Raw genomic sequence first — 9,889 nt, 5'->3', positions numbered from 1 at the left:
AGCATACCTGATTTCTCAGGGCCTGCTGGGATATGTCATTCATATGGAATATATACTCTTCTATATCAATCATTTTGATGCCTTTTTCCCAGGTGTGGACGATTTAATTTCCCGAGAATCCACATGACCCTGTGAATCCAATAGGCTGAAATTGATTCTGATTATTATTCTTCTTATTATTATTATTCTTTAGGATCAGCGTTAAGGGAGTCAAAAATCTGTATCTGCTCCATGAAGTGAACAGAGGATGCACAGCACTACTTACAGTTTATATATAGTGTATAATGTGTGTATATAGTGTGTGTATGTATACAGTATATAGTGTGTGTATGTATACAGTATATAGTTAAAATCAATCATTAATATTACAAAAAGTCTCCGTGAAGCTCTCGTATAACATTCAGGATGATATCTGCTTCATGTATTACAGAGAGGAGACTGCCAGACAGATAAAGAAAGAAGGCAAATTGAAGGAAAACACTGTAGTTATGTAAGTGCAGATATTTACTAAGTTAATATAAGAAAATATAGATGTGATCCTATTAGAGAAATGGAGTGTAGTTGTCAATATCATTTATTCTCATCCGTTCCATAACCCGTACCAGTTACATTGGGATCCTCAATGCGTATCCTGCAGATAATAAATTGAGCTCTCAACCTTTCCTTTCTGTCTTTCAGTCACTGAGGTGTCAGATGTCAGCCTCTCTATTCTGCCCTATAATCACTGAGGTGTCAGATGTCTCCCTCTCTATTCTGCCCTACAGTCACTGAGGTGTCAGATGTCAGCCTCTCTATTCTGCCTTATAATCACTGAGGTGTCAGATGTCATCCTCTCTATTCTGCCCTACAGTCACTGAGGTGTTAGATGTCAGCCTCTCTATTCTGCCCTACAGTCACTGAGGTGTCAGATGTCAGCCTCTCTGTTCTGTCCTTCAGTCACTGAGGTGTCAGATGTCAGCCTCTCTGTTCTGTCCTTCAGTCACTGAGGTGTCAGATGTCAGCCTCTCTGTTCTGTCTTTCAGTCATTGAGGTTTCTTAGTGATAGGTAGATCTCCAGGATGTTTGTATCAGTGGAGAAAGCAATGGGACTTTGAGAAGTATCTAGAATCTTGATATCTGTGTGAGCATAGTGCCTGGTGTCCATCATTCTTTTCTATTTCTGATATATGACTTTCTTTTTGAAAGTCAGATTGGCAATATCTAACGATGAGACACAGCTCCTCTGATAGGCAAGACTTCATTATACAATCTTGCAGGCTGAGAGACCGTTTTCTTTAAGTGATTATCTGCACTCTTATTTTTTTTTTCTTTGCAGAAGAAATAAAAGAACAAGGAAAGAGAAGCGTCCATCAAGGTAAATCCAAGTGTAGGAATGACTATAATAGCCCCGTGTGACAGGTCCTTTAGTTATTATATGAGTTAGTGACGGTCTACAGATTTTTCATAACATCTTTAAGATCATAGGATCATACATAAGATCTTTACATAACATCATGATAAATCAATGTAAATCATTGTATTTTGCGAGATGCATTGTAGTTTTAATTTAAACTGTAAATACATAAAAAGTGTTGAAAAACTTGTACGTTTTTTTAGGGAATGAAATTAAAACAACAGTAATTTCACCATTGCTTTTTAGGAGTAATAGTCTCAGCATTCACCATTCAGCATGTATTACACGATAACGTTACTCTACAAGTTAATGACAATTACACTCACAAGACGACTTATTTTTTTTTTTAGTTTTACAAACTAATATTCTCACCACAAAAAATTAGCTGTGACAGCAAATAAATGTTGTTTGTGTGTCATTCAAAAATCAAGACCTAAAAAGGAAACATCAACCCTATAATAAAGTCATAAAATCGCAAAATTTTATTGAATCATATGATAAAACATAGTAAGAAGAAGTGGGAGGGAAAAGGGAGACTCAAGGGGGAGGGCAGGCCAGGGGGAAAAGATGCATCAATAAATAACAATGATAAATAATGAAGACTTGCATGACCCTATGACATGAATTGTGTGGACACAATAAATAAATATATAAATAATAACAGTAATTATTAATGGAGGCAATGATATAAGGAAATCAGACTAGTAAAGTGCACAATGTTGCAGATAATCTCATATTGCCTCCAAAGAAAATAACATCAATAGGCCACAAGAGACAGCCAAGTCATGTGAGCAGTAAGGCAAGTAGAAAATACTGACCCCCAGGACGCCGCTCCTCACAACCGACGCGCGTTTCGCCAATGCTTTGTCAGGATTGTCTCCCTTTTCCCTCCCACTTCTTCTTACTATGTTTTATCATATGATTCAATAAAATTTTGCGATTTTATGACTTTATTATAGGGTTGATGTGTCCTTTTTAGGTCTTGAAACTAATATTCTCATCTAAATCCACATGATATGTAATTTTTTTTCTAATTTATTTAAGATATACACTGTGTTTTCTGGACTATAAGATGCAATATTTTAGCAAAAAAAAAAATCATGCTTAAACAACTGTGTGCGTCTTCTAGTCCAGAAGCAGGAGAGCGCGGACACAGCTTCATTCCCGGGTACTGAGAAAACTATGCAGCTGCACAGCTCTTTCTCCTCCAGCCCAACACTGAGCAGTCTGATCTGTGCAGGGCAGGAAAGGAAGGTACCAAGACCTGCGAATCACTAAATGCTGTAGGTCCTGACTAGCTGAAGGTTATGTATGTGCATAGAAGAGACAACGTTTTTATTGCTACCGTTTTTTTATAGATATGAAGTTTTGATTGCTTCTTACAGAATTATTTTTTATAGTTTGTTTCCAAAACAAAATGTTGTCATTCAGATTTTTTTTCTGTTTATGGTGTTTTAATAGATTGGACATTTATGGAAGTGGTGATACCGTAGATAAATATTTATTACCTTTATTTTTAAATGGGGGATAAAGGCTGTGATTCGAAAGTATACATTTTTTTAGTTTTTCCACTTGTTTTTTTACTTTTTACTATATTTATTAGTCCACCTAGGGGACTTGAACATGTGATAGTGTGATCGCTTGTAGTATACATAGCAATTCCACATTGCTGTATAGAGTAAGAATCACGCTGTCCTTTGAAGCCCAGCCACGGGCTGGGTTTCCAAGGAGCTCCGTGATGACTTGCATGGAGGCCTTAATCGGCGTCCAGTGATCACTTTACATGGGCACATATAATGATGCGCCCCAATGCCGACGCACTATTAATGCCACTGTCAGAGTTTGACTCCGGCATTTAATAGGTTCTGATTGAGGTAGGTTCTGGCTGTGTGTCACAGCCATTATGTGGCGGGTATTGCGCGAGTTCACCCATGAGCCCACTCCATACAGCAGCTACCGACTTGTGCCGTACATGTATATTGGATGTCGGTAAAGAGTTAATCGATGGCGGTTTTATTCACTTGAAAGTGCGAGCTGCAGTACCAGGCACTTCCATTCATTCAGACAGTGACCAGTGACAGGACAGACTATAAACTGTGCTACTTGCCTCCTGTCCCAGGAGTTCAGGAGATCCCCTCATATTTCATGAGTCTTCTGGACATATTGGTAGAGTAAGCGAGAGTACTCCATATCATGGTATCTCTGGAAATGGAGGATGTTTTTCTCAACACTCATGGTACCTTGCTTCTATTTATTTTTTAGGCTACAATCCTTCTTATCCTGTTTCTGTTTCTTCACAAAAAACTAAAACAGTGAGTATTCAAGATCTTTTTTGTAGATGTCCACCCCTGGTCTTCCATCATTCTGTAATATGCTGCCTCCAGCTTTATAATTGAAATTTCAAATCTGCTAAATGTTTACGAACGTATTACTAGCTAGTATAATTCATGGTAGTCAATATGATATACAAACAGAAAAAACTGACGGCACTTCCAATACAAGAAATAGGTGTGAACAGGTGCTTACTAGGAGAAGCTACCGCCATATACAATTAACAAATAATGCAGCACTCTGCAACGCTAAGTATGCGAACATGAAGTATGAAATATGAATAGTGTTACTGCTGTAGAAAATAGCAATAAATGAGAAAGGGAGAGACCCGACATGTGCCATACATATACGGCACATGTCGGAAAGGGGTTAAATATGACTTGTATTGCCATACACAAATAAATATGGTTTTAATTACGTACGTTCATATTATGGTTTTGGGATTACCTGATTAAGTGAACAGTTATTAAAACATACGTATTTTTACATTGTATGCAATTGCCAATGACCACATAATTTTAAAGGCATTTCCTTAATTTCTTCTGCAAAATCATACACCTATAAGCCATCACATACAGGAATGGTTTCAGTATTAAATTACATCAATGTAGTTGTAGCAAATAATGTAGTAAATAATTTATTCATTATTAACAAGGATGGTTAGATATTAAGAAACATAAAATATAGCTGGTCTGTTACTTAAAGGGGTTGTCCTGTCACTAGATATTGATTGCCTATCCCTAGTATAGGTCATCAATATAAGATTAGTGGGGGTCCAACACCCGGCACCCCCACTGATCAGCTATTATAAGCAGTGGCTGAATATAAACACATTGAATAGAGTTCCAATATGTAGTCAGTGAATAGCAGCCATCACCTGATAATGCAGATCAGGTCCTAGAATAGCTTATAACAGTTGATCTTTGGGGATAGGTCCTGAGAATAGCTCATCAATATCATGTGAATGGAACGTGCTTTAACATTATTCTTTGTTCTGTCTCCACTCTATGTATGAAAATTATATCTCCTTCTGACAGCAAGAGCCACCAAATCCATCTGGCAGCAAGAACCACCAAATCCATCTAGCAGCAACAACCGCCTACTACCATCTGGCAGCAACATCAATAACCTAATTCCATCTGGTAGGAACATCAACTTAATTCCATCGGGCAGCAACAACAGCAAGTTACTTCCATCTGGCAACAACAACTTACTTCCATCTGGCACCAATTTAAAGAGGTTGTCCAACCCGGAAATCCAATGTTTTTTTAATTTAATCTATGCTCTATTGTAATTTACAACATTTCTATAAATTTTATTTTTGTTTCTACCTTTCGTTCCTCCTGAATTTCACTTCATTGCCTGCACCCAGTTTGATAACATGCTGCTCCTCAGACTAGGCAACTTCCTGTGCTTTTATTTCTAAGCTCACAGCCAGCGATAGCCCCGGCCTCAGTATCCAGTGCTGCCCTCTGCCCGCCCACTACACATGCATTGACTGTTAGTAATCTGCCCCAGCACTCAGGCTTGGTGTCAGCACCCGGCGCACCCGGGCAAGTGCCGGTGTCCCTGAGTAGGCGGGAAGCCCACTTACCGTCGGTCACCCCTGCGCGCTATGGGACCCATGAGTGGAGGAGTGCAGTGTCGATGCCAGCATCTACCACCCCCCTGCTTGCTCAGGGCCCCAGCAGCCGGCACAATACTTACCTCTCCCCATGCCTCTGCAGCAGCTTCGGTGTCTTCTGCGTCCTCTGACTGTGACGTCTCAGGTCAAAGGGCGCAGTGGCGTCTTTCCACCGCACCCTATGCTGAGCTGTCATAGGCAGCACAGAGCGGGAAGACGGCGGCGCGCGTTAGGAGCCCGGTCAGAGCAGCGGCAGCAGGTGAGAAGTGAGGTGAGCATTTGATTTTTTTTTTTTCTTTATGTATGGACACATGGGAAATTATATGGGGGTGGGATGACATCCTGCATGGGGCATTATGTGGGGGGGGGCAGTATCCTGTATGGGATGTTAAATGTGGGCCAGTATCCTGTATGGAGCATTATATGGGGGCCAGTATTCTATATGGAGTGTTATATGGGGCCCATAATACTGTATGTAGGACTATGTGGTGCCCATAATACTGTATGGAGGACTATAATGGCCGGTCTGCACTGTGCGCTGCGAGGATTCGCTGGTTTCTGAGCTATTGTAGAATTTACAATAGATATCGCTCATGTAATGTAAGAAGTGAAATCTTTGGCATTGTACTGTCTATATATATATATATATTTCTCTGCGGTATCTGTCCATCATGAATCGTGGTATGTGTTAAAGGGGCCCACTGAGACTCTTTCGCCCAGGACCCACAAAAACCGGGAGCCGGCCCTGCCAGCACTGACCTCTGTCATTCATTCCAGCATTGGAACTGAGAGAGCAGTGATCCTGTGCTTTCATATGTGGCAGTGCAGCAACAATCACTACACTTCACACCACATCCACAATGGCAATAGAGCTGTCACATGACCCCTACATTATCCAGGGGTGTAATGATTGTGGTCGCAGAGGGTGCAACCAGGCGTGTGCTGGAGGGGGGCCTGCTGACGCTGATGCCTACTTCAGCTGAGTTGTGTTGTGGCGCAGAGACGCACCGGGTCCCTGCACAGCAATACACTTCGCCGGCCAATCAGAGGCCAGCAGCTGACGTTGATGTACCATGCTTTGGCGTTGCATGGCAGTGACGTCATGCGTTGCAATGTCAGCTGCCCGTTTCTGCAATGGGACAGAAGAGGACACCACACATCGTGGGACTGGAGGAAGGAAAGTAGAATGTTTTTGTTTTTTTTTCTGCAGAGGCTGAATGGGGGACAAGTGTACCAGGATGGGGGACATTAGTACATAATGAAGGTGGGTGAATATATATGTCTTCATAGGATTTAGAACGCTACAAGGGTCTATATATCTCACCAACATGCAGGAAGGGGGCAGGTCAAAATTTTACACTAGGGCCCATCGGACTCTAGCTACTGATATTACCCCTGACATATGAATAATGTGAAGTGAAAAGCTATGGGGCTAAACAGCGTTTTGGTCACACCATAGGTCAAGCTGCCAAACATCGTTCTATGCCACCGCTACATGGTAGAGTAGTGATAGATGTGACTAGGGTCACATTGCGACCCCCCCATGATGTGACAAGTTCTGATTTTTTTCAATATGCTTCTCGCGGAACCTAGGGGACATAATGTGACCCTTATCACTTTATTTCTGCTGTTATGTTATGTAGCAGCAGCTTACATTGATTTTGTGCCGCACAACCTGTGCCACGGCCAAAATCTATGTGGAACCTAACATCATTTGGGACAGTCCTAACTCTTAATATTTAAAACCTTACCGTTTGTCAAGTGACATGCATGTGGATAAGGGCTGAGAGACTGAGCCCAGCTACTGGACACACAGACGTGGAGAGCAAGATCAATAGACGCCCTCCTGATAATAATGGCGCTGACACTCGGGGTACTGGATTTTATTTATATTTTATTTATTTATATATAATAGTGCTATTGCTATAATAATTAACGTCCCCCCAGCTGGCCCAGCATTAACCAGCTGTCCTTTCTCCAGGTCCGGTTCCTACTCCCAAGGCCCAGGCCCCAGGCCCTTCCAAATTTCAATAATTACACTGTGAGTGAGTGTATTGTGTAATTTACACTGGCTGGCTGCCACAGTCACTGGCAGCCGGCCCACAGTAACAGGACAAGCGCTCCGCTCCGGCGGGATTCACAGAGACAGGAAACGGGAGGCAGGTAGCGTGCTACGTCAGCACGCCTCAGGAGTCAGGACCCTGATCAGGTGACATGCGGCGTGCTGTCTCACTCAGCGTGCGTTAAAGGTAATCCCGGCCGGACCCCATGCAGTGACACTGCGCAGTTCCGGCCGCCGGGTGCAGAGCAGTCACCTGCGGCCGGCCGCAGAGGGAACTTTCGCTGGCCGCGACCGCCGGTGATCTAAGTGCGGCGTGCGGCCCTGCTTCAAGGGGGGGGGCAGCTGCCCCACGGTGGGTATGCCCATGGATATGCCTATGCCATGTCCTCCTGATTATCAGGCAGTAGTAATGTTATCCCTCTGCTGTGTCCTCCTGTTAATCTGGCAGCCGTAATGATATCCTTCTGCTGTGTCCGCCTGATAATCTGGCTGTAGTAATGATATCCCTCCCCTGTGTCCTCCTAATAATCCGGCAGTAGTAATAATATTGCTATGGTGTGTCCTTCTGATAGTCCGGCCGCAGTAATGATATCCCTATGCCGTGTCCTTCCGATAATCCGGCAGCAATAATGATATCCCTAGGCCGTGTCCTCCTGATTATCCGGCAGTAGTAATGATATCTCTCCGCTGTGTCCTCCTGATAAACCGGAAGTAGTAAGGATATCCTTCCACTGTGCCCCCTGATAATCTGGCAGTAGTAATAATATCCTCCGCTGTGACCTCCTGATTATCTGGTAGTAGTAATGATATCCCTCTGCTTTGTCCTCCTAATAATCCAGCAGTAGTATTTATATCTCTCCGCTGTGTCCTCCTGATAATCCAGCAGTAGTAATGATATCCCTAAGCCGCGTCCTCATGCTAATCCGGCAGTAGTAATGATATCCCTATCCCGTGTCATCCTGATAATCCGGCAGTAGTAATAATATCCCTCCGCTGTGCCCTCCTGATAATCCGGCAGTAGTAATGATAACAATAAGCCGTGTCCTCCTGACAATCCGGCAGTAGTAATAATATCTCTCCGCAGTGTCCTCCTTATAATCCGGTAGTAATTATATCCCCCCGCTGTGTCCTCCAACTAATCCGGCAGTATTAATGATATCCCTATGCTCTGTCCTCCTGATAATCCAGCAGTAGTAATGACATCCCTATCCCGTGTCCTCCTGATAATCCGTAAGTAGTAATGATATCCCTCAGCTGTGTCCTCCTGATAATCCGGCAGCAGTAATGATATCCCTCCGCTGTGTCCTTCTGATAATCCTGCAGTAGTAATGATATCCCTCATCCCTCACGCGGCCCAGGAGTGGAGTACTGCGGCGCAGGAGCGGAGTACTGCGGCGCAGGAGCGGAGTACCGAGGGCCGGCAAGTCCCAGGAGCGGAGTACCGCGGGCCAGCGCGGCCCAGGAGCGGAGTACCGCGGGCTGACGTGGAGTAAAGCGGGCCGGCGCAGGCTTGGAGCGAAGTACCGCGGGCCGGCACGGCCATGGAGTGGAATACCACGGGCCGGCGCGGCCCAGAAACGGAGAACCACGGGCGGCGCGGCCCAGGAACTGAGAACCGCGGGCCGGCGCGGCCCAGGAACTGAGAACCGAGGGCCGGCGCGGCCCAGGAGTGGAGTAGCGCGGCCCAGGATCGGAGTACCGTGGGCCGGCGAGTCCAAGGAGCGGAGTACCGTGGGCCGGCGAGTCCAAGGAGCGGAGTACCGTGGGCCGGCGATTCCAAGGAGCGGAGTACCGTGGGCCGGCGCAGATCAGAAGAGGAGTACCGCGGCCCAGGAGCGGAGTATCGCGGGCCGGTGAGTCCCAGGAGCGGAGTATCGGGGGCCGGAGAGTCCCAAGAGCGGAGTACCGCAGGCCGGCGCGGCCAAGGAGCGGAGTGTCGCGGGCCTGCGTGGCTCAGGAGCGGAGTACTGAGGGCCAGGCGCGGCTATGGAGCGGAGTACCACGGGCCGGCGCGGCCAAGGAGCAGAGTACCTTGGGCCGATGCGGCCCATGAGCAGAGTACCGCGGGCCATCGCTCCCCAGGAGCGGAGTACTGCGTGCCGGCACGGCTGAGGAGCGGAGTGCCGCAGGCCAGCTAGTCCCAGGAGCGGAGTACCGCGGGCCGGCGCAGCCAAGGAGCGGAGTACCGCGGGCCGGCGCAGCCAAGGAGTGGAATACCGCGGGCCGGTGCAGCCAAGGAGCGGAGTACCGCGTGCCGGCGTGTACCAGGAGCAAAGTACCGCTGGTCAGCATGGCCAAGGAGCGAAGTACTCCAGTCCAGCGCGCCCCAAAAGTGGAGAACCACGGGCCAGTGTGGGCCAGGAGCGGAGTACCGCCCGTCGGCGCAACCATGGAGTGGAGTACCGCGGGTCGGCTCAGCCATGCAGCAGAGTACCATGGGCCGGCGCGACCCAGGAGCGGAGTACTGCGGGACATTGCG

The 9,889-nt window shown here is 46.1% G+C and overlaps 1 long non-coding RNA gene across 1 annotated transcript; it reads left to right on the top strand.

Moving 5' to 3' along the window:
- Positions 1-1,264: 1,264 nt before the first annotated feature.
- Positions 1,265-5,054, top strand: LOC141165052 (uncharacterized). Its single transcript, XR_012251041.1, has 3 exons — positions 1,265-1,354; positions 3,656-3,705; positions 4,762-5,054. It is a non-coding gene; the product is annotated as an uncharacterized lncRNA (long non-coding RNA).
- The last annotated feature ends 4,835 nt before the right edge of the window (positions 5,055-9,889 follow it).

This window comes from Phyllobates terribilis, unplaced genomic scaffold, assembly GCF_046119375.1.
Source record: "Phyllobates terribilis strain yellow unplaced genomic scaffold, ASM4611937v1 Scaffold_11__3_contigs__length_659146591, whole genome shotgun sequence".
Lineage (NCBI taxonomy): Eukaryota > Metazoa > Chordata > Amphibia > Anura > Dendrobatidae > Phyllobates > Phyllobates terribilis.
Note: the sequence above shows the minus strand (reverse complement) of the source record. Positions and strands in the feature narration are given on the sequence as shown.